The sequence below is a fragment of the Onychomys torridus genome, chromosome 19, assembly GCF_903995425.1.
Source record: "Onychomys torridus chromosome 19, mOncTor1.1, whole genome shotgun sequence".
NCBI classification, from domain to species: Eukaryota; Metazoa; Chordata; class Mammalia; order Rodentia; family Cricetidae; genus Onychomys; species Onychomys torridus.
Genome location: NC_050461.1, coordinates 49030018 through 49048595, shown reverse-complemented (window position 1 = coordinate 49048595; position 18578 = coordinate 49030018). Strand labels below are relative to the sequence as shown.

The 18578-nt window shown below is 43.6% G+C and overlaps 1 protein-coding gene and 1 long non-coding RNA gene across 5 annotated transcripts in view; one reads left to right on the top strand and one right to left on the bottom strand.

Annotated features, from left to right (window-relative positions):
- Positions 1–923: 923 nt before the first annotated feature.
- LOC118570380 lies at positions 924–14662 on the bottom strand. Of its 3 annotated transcripts, none has more exons than XR_004943186.1 (6): positions 14272–14662; positions 13830–13896; positions 5988–6082; positions 4462–4595; positions 3079–3180; positions 924–1743 (listed from the first exon to the last, which is right to left on the bottom strand). It is a non-coding gene; the product is annotated as an uncharacterized LOC118570380 (long non-coding RNA). The 3 variants fall into 3 exon arrangements; XR_004943187.1 differs by having other exon boundaries at positions 14501–14662; XR_004943185.1 differs by having other exon boundaries at positions 13830–14662.
- Positions 14663–14704: 42 nt separating this feature from the next.
- Positions 14705–18578, top strand: part of Rgs17 (regulator of G protein signaling 17) — an 87796-nt gene continuing 83922 nt past the window's right edge. Inside the window, exon 1 of one of the 2 annotated variants that reach the window (XM_036168799.1) lies at positions 14705–14895. The gene's annotated coding sequence lies outside the window, so the exon portion shown is untranslated. Of the gene's footprint in view, positions 14896–15104; positions 15320–18578 lie in introns of those variants that run through there. The other variant, XM_036168800.1, reaches the window with a different exon arrangement.

Genomic DNA, 18578 nt, shown 5'->3' with positions numbered 1-18578 from the left:
TGTGACTCTGTTGGGAGAAATGCTCTGGGAGGGGCCTTTAGGTTGTGCACACTTTCGTCCTCATGGATGCTGGATGCTGCTGTGAAAGGGGCTTGTGGAAGAAGACTCACTGCCTGTCTGCCATGAGAACATCATGCCACAGAACATCATTCCCCTGTCTTTTGCCACGTGCAAACATTGGAAGGATCCACAGATGCTAAGTGCGGTAGCCACACTTTAATCTATGACAAAGGTTACAGATAGTCTTCTCTGCACTTGGGGGGGGGGGGGGGGCGCAGGTGGATTTCTGTGAGTTAGAAGCCAGCCTGGTCTACACAGTAAGTTCCAGGTAGTGCAGTGTTTGTGTTCAAAGAATACTTACATGGCAGCCTAGTACTGCATTACAATGTCTACATCTCTGATTCACTTTGTCTCCTCCCTGTTCAGACATTGTGTCCTTTCCCATCCTCTAAAATAAAATGACTATAGCCTAAGATTCTGAAAGAGAAAGAGACTGTGTTTACATAACTTTTATTATAGCAGGTTGTTACAATTATCCTACTGCTAGCTATTATTATAAAATCTTCTTGAATAATTTAAAGAATGGATTTATCTTAAGTTATGACTTAAAAAAAGAATCACAGTACATTTCAGTTTCAGGATTCCTTGTGGTTTCAGGCATCCACAGTATTGGTGAAATTATTAAGGCCACTCCACGTAGTTAAAGGGGAGGTTTATTTTGTGGGGTAACTTACAAATGAAGGGATAGGTTGCAAGGTCTGGGAAAGGGATGGCGCAGCCCGGCGGTGTTCTCTGGAGAACTCTGCTCTGTCTACCTCCAGCATCCAGGGTCCTGGAACCAAGAGAGGCCTCTCCTCTCGATCCTGGGTCTTCAGCTTCCTCCCTCAGCCCGGCCTTGTAGGCGTGACCATTACCGAAGCCTCAATGGGGGTTGGAACTTCCAGGCCAAAGCTGGAATGGCTATCTACTACACCGCAGTGACTCAGGCAAAGTGTCCCTGGTGGTCAAGGGTGGACTACTAGATCTGTTTGAAGCTATTCTCAGAGTCACACAAATGCAAAGGAACACACCTGGGGACGGAAATGAAATGACAGGATAAAGACCAAGAGAGGGTGACCAAAGAACCCAGAGTGAAAAAGCAGGTAAGGAAAAGAAAATGAAAAATAGCCCCACAGCTACTGAAGAGCAAAGAAGGATCCTGAAACACAAAAACATCTTCAGTTTCATGACTCAGTACAACAGCAAAGAAATACCTGTTGAGGCTCAGCAGTTAAGAGAGCATACTGCAGAGTCTTAAACAAAATAAATAAAATTTTTCTTCATAGTGGAGTAGTCACATACATAGTATCATATTCATACCATGGAATAGTGAGTACCAATTAAGCTATAGCTTTCATTTCCTTAAAACAGGACCAAGTGAAAAGAGCAAGAAGATGTACTGTCCAAGTCCTTCCTCAGCGTGAACACAAAATAAATTATTCAAGGTATTTTTCAGAAAAATAATATATGTGGTAGGCAAAATAATCCCGTCTTCTCAGATGTCTGCGCATGTGTTTGAGAACCAGCCTATAGGTAACTGACATAGCAGATGAGATCACATCAAGGACCTGAGTTGAGGAGTGAGGCAGGTGGTCCCAGTCCAGTCACAAGGGTCCTTTACTCAGAACCTGAGGAGATGTCAGAGACACCATGTTGCTGGTTTCGAAGATGGAGTGCACCACAAGCCAAGGAATTCAGGGGCCTCTGGAAAAAGAAAGGGAAGAGAATAGACTCTCTGTTAGAGCCTTAAGAAGGAAATGCAACCCTCCTGATACTTTTAATTTCAGCCCAGAGATACCCATGCATCCCTCAAAATCTCTAGCACTGTAATATAGTATATTTGTACTGCCTTAAGCCCTGTGGCTTCTGGTAATTTATTACAGTAGAAACAATATAAGTGTGCTTAAAATATCTTTTTAATGTACGTGAATGAATTAATGCAAAATCTAGAATCAGAAGATGTTCTGGGAAATATTTCAGTTCTCAAAAGGGAACACATACAGTTGAGTTGTTCGCTGGCATGCTTTAAACTGTGGGTATATGATTATAAATGATGTGTTCTTCAGACGAAGCCTTTACAGTGCCAGGACTAGATGTGTGGCCTTGCAAATGCCTACTGAGCTATGTATACCCCAGCTTATAAAAAGAAGAAAAAAAAAACACAACTTTTTAAGGAAGCTGGGGAGATACCTCTATTGGTAAAGTTCTTTCCCACAAGCATGAGGACCTGAACTGGGTCCCAGGAGCCACATAAAATACAAGGTGAGGTGTTGTATATTTGTGATCGCAGTGCTGGGGAGAAAGGGACAGGTCTCATAAAATAAGGTAGACACCCTCTGACCTTAACACACACACACACTTTAAAAAAAAACAAAAGCAGGGTTGGGGATTTAGCTCAGTGGTAGAGCGCTCACCTAGCAAGCACAAGGCCCTGGGTTTGGTCCTCAGCTCCACATTTAAAAAAAACAAAAGCAGTAGACAAGGAGATCTGCTGTAATAGGAGCATGGAGGTCAGGCCAAGGCTGTAGACAGACCCTCTGGCACTACAATTAAAGGATGTCAGGACAAGAGGAGGGTATACAGAGGGGAAGAGAGTGGCTTCTTATACTCTTTATTCTTTACAACGGCTAAGCTGTGTGATTGTCTCATGGTTATATGTCTAGCATGGAACTTACTTACCTACATTTGAGCTAATTTGCTGGAGTCTCAGCCCAAGTGACAACCCACTTAGTAAGGAAATTCCAGCCCCGAGAGTTTGCGGTGAGAGCCCCAGTGGCAGGGACTAGTTATTGTAAGAGAAGCTTCTAGATGTTTTGCAGCAGAAGCAGGGTCTCAAGTATGAGGGACCTGTGTGGCATGCCCTGCTTTCTGAAGACCCCACAGTTGTCCATGGTCCCACCAGTACCGCACCTCGGCTACCCCATACAAATGCCAGGTTTTGGTGTCTGTCTCTAAGCACAGTCAACAGAGAGCTGTGGCCAAGACCAGTTAAGTAAAGACATATCTGCCCTTTTCTCCACATCTCTCTCCCCTGCTTACCTCTAACCCAGTAGGAGCTGAATCACAGCTAGGAGAGGTGGAGGAGGGAATGACAGATCTGTGTCCAGTCTTTATCCCAAGTCCCTGAGCCAGAAGCTTGCCCTGCAATTGGGAAGAATAAATATTTTGAAAAAAAAAAAAAAAGATGAATTAGAATTATAAACGGCACTAGCGTTTAATGATGGAATGTGACATGGTAATAATGGAATCTTCCGAAGTTGTCATCAAGGAAGTGGGAAAAGGGACTCGACATAGGAAGTTTTAAAACTTAATTAGTAAAAAGAAAACTATGACAATTTAGACTGATAAAATAGCACACGCGTATTTATGGGCATCTATGGAATGGTCACATGGTTCTATTTAAGCAAGGAATGGAGTGCTCATGTTCCAAGACAGTTGAAGGTAGAGCTTTCTACATCAAACACTCTAGCTCAGACACTTTATTCCTTAACCTTAGCAATACATTTCTATACTACACTGGGTTTACTCTCCTACAAAATGAAAAATTTTTAAAGCACTGGCAGTTTGTTCAGGCTTTAAAAAATGATAATAAAGCAGGACCTTTTCATAGGTTGAGGAACAAGACAAATAACAAATACAAAGCCATCCTGGTCTGAGCTGTGAACTTTAATGGCCAGGGCTCATAAAGCTCAAAGGGAGGGACTGGAGGGATGCTCAGTCAATAAACTGATTACCATGTAAGTGAGAGAGCCTGAATTAGATCCCTAGAATTCATATAAAAGCTGAGTGTAATGCCAGATGCTTGTAGGAGATGGATCAATCGATCACAGGGGCTCAGTCGCCAGATAGCCTAGCCTACTCAGTGAGCTACACAACTATAGGGCAGCGAGAGAGCCTGCCCCCCCCCAAACAAAAACAAAAACAAAAACAAAAACAAAAAGAACAACAACAAAAAAAAAACACATGAAAAAGAAGGACAGCTCCTGATGTTTTTCTCTGTCCTACACACACAGACACATCTACATGTGCAACTACCACACATGCACTCACATACACAAATGGGCATGCACATGCACACACACACACACACACACACACACGCACGCACACACACACACACACACACACGCACACACACACACACACACACACACGCACACACACACACACACTATAAAGGGGGCAGGAGCATTGTTGATGGTAGGGAACAATATATAAATACAAAGAAAGCGAGAGATAGAAGCATGGTGACGTGTAGAAATGCCATGGGACAAGGAGAGGATGTGCAAAAGTGTTAGCATGGCTGGGACATACGTTTTTAATGGGAAAGTAGGAAGTAGACAGTGAAAACCTTCATGTCCGACTTCAAATCCCACCAGGAAAAAAAAGTCTTGAGCTGCCTCGCTCGCAGCCCACACAAACCTTTGGTCCTGGCCACTTCCTCAAATCCAAACTCCCATATTCTACTTGGGTCCTTCACTGCTTGAGTTTTATGGAACTCATTTTTGGATCTCTGTGCAATCCTTCTTGCTTGAAGCCATCTTATTCTCCTTCCCCTAAAATGCAGTTTAGCCAGTATCATCACCAGGAAGCCTGACATTCAGTTTTACTGTTGATATTATTATTCAACAAATATATATTGGATACTCTGCGCCTAGTACTATACAAGATGTTGGGCTGAAAATTTGGGAAGGATTTGAAAAAGCAGAGACCCTTCTACAGAAGCAAAATTTCAGTGAGGAAAAGTTTCCATAAACAGACAATTGTCAAGGTGATATTTTGACTGAGTTGAAATCGGGTACAGTGAGAGGTCTGGATTCCAAACCCTGATGTCAGGAGTTCCCCTCACATCCCAGATCTTCTTCTCTTTCTGTGTTCCCAGTGCCTCCATTCATATTATTGGAAGGAAAAGAGAATGAAGATAAGTCAAAATGTACTTGATTCCCGGGATGTGTCAGAATCAATATAAAGTACTCTACCTGAGCATGACCCCATAACACATTATTCTGGTTTACTTCTCCATTCTTGTGATAAACATTGACTGTCTTAGTTAGAGTTTCTATTGCTGTGATGAAACACCATGACCAAAAATCAAGTTGGGGAGGAAAGGATTTATTTGGCTTATACTTCGGCACTGCTGTTCATCACATAATGCTTGAGGGGATAGTGGCAGAGGGTGATAAGCTGTCATCATCATAGAAGTCCCACCACAGGCAACAGATAGAATACTTTATGGGCCAGCTGTGTCTGTGTCAACAGATTTATCAACATAAAGCAGATGGCAGCAGGCACATAGGTAGTTGGCATCAAGGACTATGGAACAAGAAGGCAGATACAGGCATCTTAGTGCAGTGAGGTCCTGAACCACAACAGGACCTCACTGCATTTAAGAACTTGGTTGACACAGTGGCATTCCTGTCCTAGACTATATGAGTAGACATCCAGAAGTACAAAGCCCAAGATATACAGAGAGGATCTGGAGCCAGGATGCAGACCATCCAACCTTGCAGGATGCAACCCTGCAAGGTTGACTCATGCAACACCTCTCTGTATTCATTCTGCCTACAACTCATCCAGCTCTTTACACCAAGGGACCCTGAGAGAGCTGGCGACGGGCTGGTATCCCCCAGCTATGAGACTCATAGAGCACTTGTACAGCAAGTAAGACATTATTAAAGGAAAGCCCCAGTCACAATGCTAAATCCAGTGGAGTCTTCTTGGATCCTCACAATCCGACAGACTACCTGGAAATATACACAGCATCTGACTACTCCTGAATGTTTTCCCTACGATGACTCTGACCCCTGCCGTCACCTCAGTAACCTTTACATAGCTTTCCCAATTTGTCTATCCTCACTGTAGTAGGCAAAGTAATCCTAGTCTCCTTTCACCTCATTTTCTATTTGGATTTCTCCTCAGGGACACCTAGCAGGCCAATATAAAGTTACCTTTCACACACATTGCCACTATCTTCTTGCACAGACGACAGTTTGTCCTCATATCAGTCCTTTTCAAAAATCTTCCCCATGCAACTTCAAGTCACCTAGAACAGAAACCCAGCACCGTAAAATGTAAAGCAATATGTGATTTTCTCCTTTTTAACTTCAGTTGCCACCATTCTGTCTGCTGTAGTTTGAATGTGTCCCAGAAGTTCTCATGTTGCAGACCTCCAAAGGTATACGTCAGTGGTATACGGTTTAGAGTGTCTGAGGCATAGTTAGGATCTGATGAGGTCATAAGGGTGGGGCTTCCAAGAAGGCATTAGTGGATTTTTAAGATGAGTAGGAGATAGTCGGGCAACTCGATCTGTCTCACCATGTGATGCAGTCTGCCATTTCATATTTCATAAAGAAATCTTTCAGTAGATGACAAGCAGATGCGGGCCCCACGCCCTTGGACTTCACAGTCCCCAAAACTGCCAGACAGATAAACTTTGTTCTTTACTGGTTGCTTAGTCTTGAATATTTAGTTATCATATGCATAACTAGATGGCCTAACGCACTCTCTACCTGTTCTCTGCTGTCCTACATCTGCCCTACAGTCACACCTCAGAGCCTCTGCTCTGGTGACACTTGGAGGGAATTTTTTACTCCAAAAGTCCTCCAACTTCATCTCGTTCTTTCTTCAGATCGTCACTCATAAATCACCTTCCAGGAAGGTTGTTCCTGTGATCTCATCTAATTTGAGAACTTCTAGCCCATGAGCATGCCAACTCCCTCTCTCCTTTTCTTGAATTGGTTTTTTCCCATTAGCACTTATTTCTATGTGAGTTAAAAAAGGTTTTACTGTATTTATGCTGGTTTTCAGCTATATCATTAGAATATAACCCATATGTAGGAAGAGTTTTGTGGCAATTTTTCCCTCATCTTATCTCTAGGGTCTAAAGCAATGCTTATTACAAGCCATGTGATAGGCACTCCATATATATTGAATGGATGCAAAAAGGAAAATGGAACTTAATTAGATTTGTATGTGAAGAATATTACTATTCTGATTAATAAAGTTGAGATTTTTTTTACACTACACACTTTGTGGGTATGGCATGTACTTTGTGCATGTGTATCATATGTACAAATCGGGAATGAGAGGCCATTTTTATATATTTATATATAAAATGTATTTATAGAGGCCATTGTAAATTTTTTATCTTGGAACTTTTCAGAGTTTTCAGTATGCCAATTTATCAAATCTTAAGAAATAAATTTATATGTCAGCTTCCATTATTCAAGTTTACTTGGCAAGTGAAAGCATGGATTCTAGAATGGCCATTTTAGAAAAGAAACAACAGTTGGAGAACTCTGCAGTAACTATTGCCTTGATGTATGTGGCGTCTCCATTTCAAAATCAATTGGATATTCAGTGTTCTCCCTAGGTTCATGGGTTTGAATACATGGCCCCCATTCCTATGTAATGGTCTTCTCTGTGGCTGTCCACTGCAGATATAAACACGTGACATCTTATGTAAATGTTGTATTTAAACTCTCCCCTTTCTTGGATTTGGAAGGTTGTGGGGCCTTTGAGAGATGGGGCATGGCTATCACAGGGGGTCACCATGGGTTAACCCTATGAGGGTGAGGACCAGGCTTCATCTCTATTTTAGTTCTGTGTCCTATAAGCCAGGCTATCAGCAGGCCCTGCTACAATCTCTGGCCAACATGCCCTCCCCATCATCATGGACTGTGCCCTCTGAAACTGTTAGGCCAAACCTCTTTTATATTAGTTTTCTTCTGTTAGATATTTTGTCGCAGTGAAAAGAAAAGTAACTTAATACAACTCCCAATTGATTCCAAGTGCCAGACAATGCACCCACAGTGCAGCATATATTGCTAATGATTGCAGTAATCTTGCTTAATCCCAGTAGTGACCACCTTAGAATCCCATTCAACATAATGCTACTAGCAATTTATTTGGACAGAGATGTACAAATGTCCCATATCTAAGTGCCAACCCCTTCCTTGTCACAATGTAGCATAGTCTACATTTGCAACTATATGACTTCACTTGAATGAACACTCTAATGGAATTATGACAAAGAAGTATCCTATAATTCTTACCTAATCAATCAACTAATTATGAACCTAGCAGCAGCTGCCTGCTAATGCCCTTCCTTCCACACATCTCAGCATATGCAAATGGCCTCCATTCTTTGCCATAACCAGTGGTAGTTACTGAGTTAACTGAGAGCTCTACAGACAGGTGGAGTTGATGTCATTTGCCACTTATTCCTTAGTCTTATCTACTGATGAAAACATCAGATCCCTATGCAATGGGTTGATGTGCTGCAATGTAATTACATGGTGCTGATTCCTATGTAATGGTCTTCTCTGTGGCTGTCACTACAGGTATAAACACATGACTTCCTATGTAAATGTTATATGTAAACTCTCCCCTTTCTCGGATTTCTATTGCAAACCCATAAAACCATTCAAGCAAGTTCTTCTGAAGACAACATTTTCTCACTGTTATATTCATCTAACACATTGGCCGTTGGTAATTCTGTGCTGTGCAATTGAGAGTTCTGATGATTCCTTTGCTATAAGTTTCTGGCTTGAATTAGCAAAAGAAAAAATAACATTATACCAACTCTTCACTCTGACTTTGTTTTGCCAGCCCACATATATAATGCCTACCTCACCTGGCACTATTAGATTTACACGGCTTCAAGATGATTTTCCATGATGTTCTCATTCCCCACAATGCCATGCGGGTGCTTCTTAAGAGTGCTCAAGAGAGGGCGAGAGTGGATGAATGAGTGGATGGAACTTGAATAAGCAATCACTCCATATCTGATAAATTCTACTACTGTTCACACATAAAGATTTAGGCGAGATGCTGTAAAGTGTTTCCATGTACCACTCCAACATATTTCACACTGTGAGACTATTCCACAGAAAATCAGGAAACCAGGAAGTCTTTAACAAGACTTGTCTTGTGGCGATGTGAGTCTACATCCTCATTTGCAGCTTAAGCGTCCTGCAAAAACCAGCCCCATTGACTCTTCTCTATGTCTAATATCCTTATTGAGCTGATTTTCTCAAAGACCTGCTTTAACTTTACAAACTTACTCTACCATGAACCAAAACATAATAAAGATACAAAAAAAAAAAAAAACCCTACATAAAATCAAAACATGGTTTTTCCCTATCTTTACTTCCTTCCAGCCCTGGAGGGAGATCTGATATGTGAGAAGATTGTTCCATAAACCAGTAACTCTCATGTAGGGGCGTTTACAAGTTTCCAGATAACATACCCTTCACCATTACCTTCTGGAATTTCTAGTCTTTCAAGAATCTGACTGTAATCATTGGAAGTTACCACATTTTCCAGATGAGGTAAACATACAGAAAAGATGTCTCCTTGCTGTGGAAGAGCAAGGGAGTCCTGTCTCACAGTACAGTGTAGAGAACCAAACAGAATGCAAAAGTGAAGATTCTATCAAGCAAACGTTTTTCTGAAGCTATTCCAGATGTCTCCATTGGAATCAAAAGGTCTTAAGAGCAATTTATGCTTAGGCCACATGGTGTTGATACATATATCTGGTATGAGTCAGCTCAAACATGGCTGACATTGAATACCCAGGGAGTTGTAAGTCATCACAAAATGGCTGACACTAGCTCTCCAAAAAAACCTCAAGGAACCAGTGATATAATCTGCCATATAACTATGTTTGGTGGAGTATCACTTTTGTGTGGGTTCTGTATAATTATGACCTTGAGGTCAAAGGCACTAGAGCCTGAGGCCTAGCTTTTGCCAGCCTGCCTATGTGTGTGCACTGTAGGCCTGAGTACTTCCCTCCAAGAGGCCTGTGTGCTGGTCTGAGTGTGTGCCTGTAGCTGCCTGTGTGTGACCCAGGTATGTTGGCTTGTGTCTAGGTACCTGCAGGCAACTGCCTCACCCATAACTGAAGAGTAAATCTAATTAATCTTATCAATAAAAACCAGGCAGATATCAGGGTAATAATCTGAAAGATCAGAGAAGCAGAGGAGCAGCCACCAGTGACTTCTTACCTCTCCAGATCCTCTGACCAAAAGGGCCAAGATCCTGTCTCCACCCTGCCTTATCACTTCCTGCCTCTACCTCCCAAGTGCTGTGATTAAAGATGTGTGCCACCACTGCCCAGCTTCTATGGCTAACTAGTGGTTAGCTCCGCACTGATCTCCATGCAAGCTTATTTGTCAGAACACAAACAAAATATCACACAACACAGAACCCTCCTTCTTTTGTGCCATGAGAGCCTGGAATTCACAGGCTCAAAACCAACTCTGCATCTTCAAGCAAAAGTAGTGAACTGAGTGCAACCAATAGAAATCACATAAAGATGGTTATTTCTATGGTCACAGACCCATTTAATCTCCTTGAGATGCAAATTCTTTATTGGGAGTCTGAAATAATAGTGTTGAGATTTTCAAGTCCAACTCAGGCAAATTGAGCAAGTCAGGAAACTTTAGTTAAAATGAATTGTAAAAAAATAATGTATGTACAAAATATGAAGCTCTATTCCATGTTACATATTTAGGAGGCAGGCTGCTCTTTCTTTTTATCTTTTTTTTCCCTTTACCTTATCTCTTTCAAGGAAGAAGCACAACAGCTTCCACCTTCCTTTCTTTAGGAAGACCCAGATTTAGAAGGTAGATTGAACGTAGTTGAAACATTGTAAGCTCTTTAATTAACATAATAGAAAATGTAGCCACATTCTAAGTCATACCATACTTTCCCATGCTTCATTCTGTAGACATTTATCTAGGTGTAGTAGTCTCAACTTCCTGAATTCTAAAAGTCTTTCTTTTCCCTGTTCCTTGGAAGGGTAAAGCGGTTGCTTTAAGATAAATATATGGGTAAAGAGAATAAGTTGGAACAACCTTTTAAGGATATTAGACTCACTGAGGTCACTTCCACTACTCCTAATGAAGACAAATGTCTATAATTATAAGTAAATGCACTGCACATGTTTGTTTATTTTTCCAGTATCTTCTATCTGCAAATATCTTGTCTCTGAGGCTCCTGTCTGCTTTATTAAGAAAACATTATGTCTAAACCACTACTATACCCAGATTTTCCTTACTTGAAAAAACACATCTGTTGCAGCCTAGTTCATGGTGAGATTCTGGTTTTCATAGTTACCACACAAATGTTTAATGTTGATTAGTTCAATGGAGTCTGGGGTCAGTATGGACAGTTCAGCAAGTGTCCCTGTTGTTAAGATGAATAGCAATTCATTTCTGTTCTGACTCACATAAAGATAATTGTATATCACAATGACACATTTTAAAGAAGTTAAATGATGGGAAAATAGAAGACATTTATAAAGTTTGAGATATTGACCTGGGTGTCAGGATGTCAAGACAGCTGCAGATATTTGCTAAGACCAAGATACATATGTACAGACTGAAAGAATTACAAGATGAAGATTATGAAGGCTCTGATTGGACTTGCCCATCTTGCCATCTCCCTGATGGCAGTCAACATGTCTAGTTCTTAGAACATTATCATATTTTGGCTAATCATAAGGCATCAAAAAATCACACACACACACACACAAAGATTTTACATATGGCTTTAATAAATATATGGTACAGCACAGGTCTGTAATCCTATAGACCGAGGAGACTGAGGCAGGAGGATTTTAAGTTCAAGGTATACTTATACACCAGAGTCAATTCAGGAACAGCTTGGACAACTTAGTGAGACTTTGTCTCAAGATAAAAAGTTACAAAGAAGGCTGGGAATATTCAGTAGTAGGGATCTTGCCTGGCATGCAGTTGGCTACAGGTTGAATTCTTGATCCTGGAAATAAAAGAAAAAGTGTGGTATGCTTGTTTTAAAGTTTGTTGTTGCAACCTGACCCTTACATACAGTTTAAAGTGTGTGTCACGTGAGCCACCTTTCATAGGTGAGGCAGAGAAAATGGTGCACTGTATTTGTATGTGTTTAGAAACAACAGACACTGATGAGAAGAAATTAGAATCCAAGAAGAACCATCAGAAAACAACCAAGACACCTTTTCTAGGTTTGTGATTTATTCAATTATTCATTTACTCATTCAATAGATATTCACCAAGGTGATATTATATGCTAAATCTTGTTCTGAACTGCAGAGATGCAACAGAAAAAAAAAAGTGAAGTTTTGGAAGACTTTATTCTACTATGGGGTGAAAAGGTAGAGAGACTAATCGACTTACTTGCATATTGAAAAAATATTTTCTTCATAAAATAAAACAAGACAAGGGGATCCTTCTACCTAGAAAAGAACCACTTGCCTCCTTGGAACAGTATACATGGTGGGCGTATCAGGCCATTCTTAGAAGCAGATGCCTCTGTGATATTAAATAGCCTGCTATGTAAGGAAATACATCCTAAGATTCCAGGAAGAAAGAGCAAAAGGTATCATATGCTGACAGCCCTACACACAGAAGAATCACAGTTATGGTCCATGGAAGCAAGATAACAGCAAATAAAGCTGGAAGGCTATTGAACAAAACCTCCCAAGGCAAGAGATGGATGACCAGCTGTACTTAAAATACAAGGAAGGCTACTGGAGGACCTTAAGCAGTCATGTGATCAGATCTATATGCTTCTAGAAGATCACTAAGCTGTTGAGTCTGGTAGGAGAAAACATAGAATCCAAAGAGAAGGCCTTGAGTTACCCAGGTGAGAGATGGTAGAGGGAGGTTTGGATCAAGGCTATCCCGGTAGAGAAGGGACAGGGTGTACAAATCGGGCATGTATTTTTTGAGGTAGAGAAAATATGACTTGCTAATTAACTAGATGAGGATGAAGGCAAGGAGGTAAAGCGGGGATGACTTCTATATTTTTGGATTGGATAACTGGGTTGAACAATCCAAGGAGGAACAGGTTTGGAGGGGGTGGATTTCCGCCGCTCAGCTTCTGAGATGCCTGTTAAACATGATAATAATAGTCTCTACCTTTGTGGGGTTGTTGTGCAGAGGGAATAGAAAACACATGAAAAGAATTTAGGCCAGTATCCAGCAGGAACTAGTTGCTCAATAAATAATAACAATAATAGCTGTTGAAGTAAAGGTGGTTGTTCAAGAATTATTAACGGCTGTAATTCTTCAATTAAGGTGGGCCAGCAAAAGCTCATTAGAAATTAAGAACAAAGACACAAGTTTAAGAAGGTGTTAGGAGGGAGTCACTGCTGCTCAGACCACTTTCGGATTTTTTTTAAATTTTTTGTCCGCTAAGGACCAGTAATACAGAACACTTGTCTCCTTCAATCCCTGTGTTGAAACCCTAACTCTGGAAGTAATTGCATTCAGAGGCGTTGGCTTCGAAGATAGTTCGATCACACGGTCTTTATGAGTGCCTTATTTACTTCCAGTGTGTGAGGGCAAAGCATCCATATGATAGGACTTGACCCCTTATAAAACATCCAATCTGACTACATCTAACCTTAGACTCTCTGGCCCTCTCCAGTATTGTGACAGTTCCTGTTGTCTGTGAGTCATCCATTCTGTGATATGTTGTTAAAGTGGTCATAATGGACTAAGGTGAACTTTCATAATCTACAACAACAACAAAGGAATTACCGTTAAAATAGAGCATGCCAGCTACAACTGACTAAGGTACTCGGATGCCATGGCAATGGTAAATCATTACAAAGATTTTTAAATTTCACTCTCCGTTTCTGTGTTTATTTCTCATTACAGACCAGTGTACATCAGCTCCAAGGAGTGCATTTTCAGGGCATTAGCACACAAAGCCATGGGTGTACCTGAATCAAAGAGACTCTGAGTTCTATTAATCAAAGCGGGTGAAGCAAGGGTACTTACTCAGTGGGCTGGAATACCAACAGTATTTGCATACAGGAGGACTTCAGCAGGGGGCCGTCATAGACATCTACAAGCAATCAGTTCTAATTAGGTGTAAGGAAAGAGCCTAATCATTCCTGCAGGGACTCACTCTTCTTCCCACAGATGTGGAATCTAACGAGAAAGACATCCGCTTTTCTCGCTCCCCCTCAGAAACACTTCAGCCTAATCACAGGAGGTACAGTCTAGTGCTTGGAATGCATTAAGCATCCGAGGCGCCTTCATCACTGAGCTGGGCTCACTGGGGAGCAGAAACATTAGCAATGTCTGTCACCGCCAAGTGGCCCTAGAAGAATGCTTTAGGCCCCAGGTTTCCAAACCCCGCGAAGAGTTCTTGACTCCTGCCTTGCATTGGGTTTCTCTCACTGAACCCCACCTCCAGTGGCCCGGAGGGTGCATATACCTAAGTCCAGAGAGCGCCTGGAGGCATTCTTGGGTATTTCTGGGTAAGACATCAATAAAGTAAAAGACTCGAACTTATTTAACTTGACGCTTTGGAGTCCCCCAGACTAGAAGGCTGAGGCCAGCCCAAGCCTAAGGCGCCTTGCTTGCCTGCAAGACCTGCAAGCCTGCTCCCAGGGCGAACACCACTCGAGCCGTGGGTGAAAGCGAATTAGGAGGGTCCTCCTTACAGAGTGTGTCCTTTCCAGGGAAGGCACCCCGAGCCTCCCAGTGGCTGTCGAATCACCGTGAGCTCGGTCCCCGGGCGGGCACGCCAGGCAGGGACGCGACGGTGACTCACTCGGCCGCGCGCCCGCGGGAGGGGAGGACGGCTCACCTCCGGCCACGCGGGGCGAGGGGCTGCGCCGGGCGGCGAGACGCATGCGCTGCGAGCCGCTCTGCTCCCTCCCCGCCCACCCCAGCCTCCTCCCTCTCGGCTCTCTGCTGGCCTGTCTCCCTCTCTCCGTCGCCGGGTGCTGAAGTTGGGCGGATGGCAGCGAGCCGGCTCCTCTAGAGGACGCAGCAGCCCAGCCTTGCGCACCCTCGGACCGTCCGTGGTGCGCTCACCCACATCCCAGGCCACCCGGTAAGGCGCGACCTCTGAATGCCTGAGAGGATAGGAAATGACATAAAAAAATGTCTGCTTTGCACTGATGGGTGGTTTTGATTTTTTAAATTTCTTTTCTCATTTTGTCTCCCCCACCCCCCCAGTTCCCATGGTGAGGGGGAGGTGCAGGAACTAGGGGGCGGAGTGGGGGGGGTGGCGTCCGTCGCCAGTGCCCTGGCTGGTGAGACAGTAGGGTGCGCGGGTCTCGGCGGGCAGCACCGCCCCGTGGCTCCGCGAAGTTGAATCCCGCGTGGCCCGCCGCAGAGCTCGCTCCACTCGCGTCCCCCGGCACTCGCGTCCCCCGGCTCCGCAGAGGGGCTGGACCGCTGTCCTGCCTGGTCTCGGCTTCGGGTGTCCGCGCTCCCGCTGGGAGAGAGAGCTCAACACCTTTGGGGACCCGGAGGTGAGAGGGCGCTGCGGTGGCTGGAGGTGGAGTGCGCAGGGGTTCGGGGTCCCCAGGCTTTTCGTGGCTGTTTGGTCTTAGCCGCGGATCACCTCGGATGGTCTCATTTCTCCCTTTATCTTTTGGTGCCTTTAGGGAAAATAACTGATTCAGGTGCGAATGATGGTTTTACAGATACCTTGAGCAGCAGCTGTTGTGCGTATGTGTGCGCGTGTGTGTGTGTGTGCGTGCGCGCGCGCGCGCGTGTGTGTGTGTGTGTGTGTGTGCGCGCGCGCGTGTGTGTGCGCGCGCATGTGTGTGTGTGTGTGTGTGTGTGTGTGTGTGTGTGTGTGTGCAGAAGGTGAGAGTCTCTTTTGTTCCTCCCCCAGCCCTTAGTCCAGAGAAGCGAGTTCTGGTGTGCATGGCACCGAGTCGGTTTTACAGCCACCGAGGGGGTGAGGACCAGGAACGCCCACCAGCCCCCAGTCGCTGCCCCGCTAGGTGCATCACAGACTTCCTTGCGGTGGGAGCTGGTTCTCCTGATTACGGATGGATCACTGCTTCTGGCTGCTTCCTCGCTATCCTCCTTCCCCCCCCCCCCTCCTCCTCTCTTTTCTCCTGCTGCCGCAGAAGCTGGGTGCAGACACTTTCCTGTTGTCTCCTCTTCTCCCTACCTCTGTGTCTCGGTGAAAAATGTCGGAGGACCTGAGGATGGTGGAGGGACAGAGCATCGGGTGGAGACCTGCTCCTGGCTAGCAGGAGGCAGCTTGCTGCGCTTCTCACTCACTCAGGAATCTGAGGGCTCCCAGAGACTGAGCAGGGGTCACCTGGTCTAAAAGACCAGCTGTGTGTCTGCTTCCTCCACTGAGAGCTGGGGATGCAGGCTCACTTTCGAGATTCTGGTTGCCCAGGAGCCCAGCCCCTGGCTCCGAACATAGTGTTTCCAACACTCCCGGCTCCCTATTGATCCTTCAGTAAATTCAGCCTTCTGTGTCTTGTCTGGTGAACTTTGCAAGCTTTTAGCTGTTCCTTTCCGTCTCCTTAAACGGGGGGGGGGGGGGGGGGGGCGGGGGGGGCGGGGGATCGAGTTTACAGCGGGATTATTCTGTCCATCACTGGTTGGCTATCATAAAGAGAAACCTTAATTTGGATCCCATCTAGGATAAACTGGTCCATCTGCATTTCTGGCTCTCAGGTACACTGATTTTCAGGATGGTGAACCTTTACGAAAACCATTTAATTGGCAAAGCGAGAAATAAATTTTGCTCCCATAATGAAGATATTTTTCCTCATAGGTTCTGAGCTGCTAGACACTGTATATATTAAAGACTTCACAAACTGTGAAGTTCTTTAAGTTCTTTGTATGCATTTCCGAAATCTGTTGTAGTAACAGTAGCAGTTATGCATGGGACAAGCATACACTGATAACTAATCAAAGGATAATTTATACTCATCAAGTCATATGACTGAGAAGTTTGACCTTCTGTTAAGTTACTATTTTATATCAGCTTCTTCTGTTAGCGTGAACCAAAACTGTAATTAGCCCACTCATGGCAACATAGATATATTTACTAATTTACAATCTTAAGGACTGTATTTAGGACCCATGGATGAGGTTTATTTACAGTTTTGGGAGCTAAGAAAACAAATGTTTATTATTACAGAAAGAGAGATATTTTGTTAAATGAGATGCCTGTCCTTGGGGATAACACCTGAACCCGGATCCCCGGTAGCCATTTTCCCTTTTGAAATTGTCTCCAAAAGATAAAGAAAGCCACTCACTTTAACACAAGCAATGTAAGGTGTTCATTTGGCCCATTTCCATTATTTTTGGCTGTGTTGCCTCAACTGCTCCTGGCTTTAGTCCCTACTTTGGGCTCTGTGCTCATTTTTAAGGCAAATAAAAAGCTTTCCCTTCTCAGTTTGGGAACCTGTAGTGTCAATGATCTAAATCCATCATCATTCCTAAGGATTTCTTAATCTTTTTCATAATAAATAAGTCTCATTAGCATACCCTGGTGTTAGACACTTTGAAAGCAAAAAGCTACATTCTTATTTGGCTTTATTAAACAGCTACATAGAAATGAAAGATCTCTGTCCTAATGATGAGCATTCTGCTGACTCATAGACTGAAGGGTAAGGAAGAACTTAGGTGTGAATGTTCTGCTGGAAAGATATGGGATCTTGCATTAGAAGTTCATTTGCTGACATGCATGGGCTTTCCTGGAGACGTAGACACTAGCAGTGAAGTGTGGAAATGAAAGGGATGGGAATCCATGCTACAGCATTTCTGCTCGGGATTTGGATACCAGGTTCTGTCTACAGAACAGCAAAGATACTTCACTTTCCAAAAGAGAAGATGTGAGAATCAGAAAATTTATCTTCTGATTACTAAAGACCATACTATGGGGTTTTATGGAATCCTTAAAACAAGGGGCTGGGGAGATGGCTTAGTGGTTAAGAGCACTGACTGCTCTGGCAGAGGACCCAGGTTCAATTCCCAGCACCCACATGGTGGTACACAACTGTCTGTAACTACAGTTCCAGGGGACCCAACACCCTTCCACAGGCAAAACAAACACCAATGCACATACAAATAAATAAATGTTTAAAAGTAGCATCCATTTGGGGCCAGGCAGTAGTGACTCATGCCTTTAATCCCAGTACTCAAGAGGCAGAGGCAGGCGGATCTCTGTAAGTTCGAGGCCAGCCTGGTCTCCAAAGCGAGTTCCAGGAAAGGTGTAAAGCTACACAGAGAAGCCCCGTCTTGAAAAAAAAAAAAAAAATACATCATTACCTCTAAGTAGACAGTGGGATGTTTAATGTGAGATTGATGGAGATACACTGTCCATCTTTCCTGTCTCCCCTCACCTCAATTTTAGACATTTTAGTAACTTAAAAATAAACTCACTTAGATTATTATACTTGCTGCTGTGCCAGCACCTAGCACAGTAACTAAGAAGGGGAAGTATGAAATATTTCCAAAATGAGTTAACTTTGCAAAATTGCCATGGCTCAGAAAAGTCTCCGGACCTGCTTAGCTGAAACTGTGCACTCCAGGTTCAGTGAGAGACCTTGTTTCCAAAACCACGGTGGCATGATGGGGAGATGGCTTAGGTGATAGGAACGAACGCTGACTTTGAAAACACAAGGACCTGAATTCAGGTCCCTATCACCCAGATATAAAGAAGGCACGTTCTGAATGCCTATAACCTCAACACTGGGTTTCAAGAAGACAGGCAGGAGGATCCCAGAACTTGTTGTCAGTTGACTTGCCAGG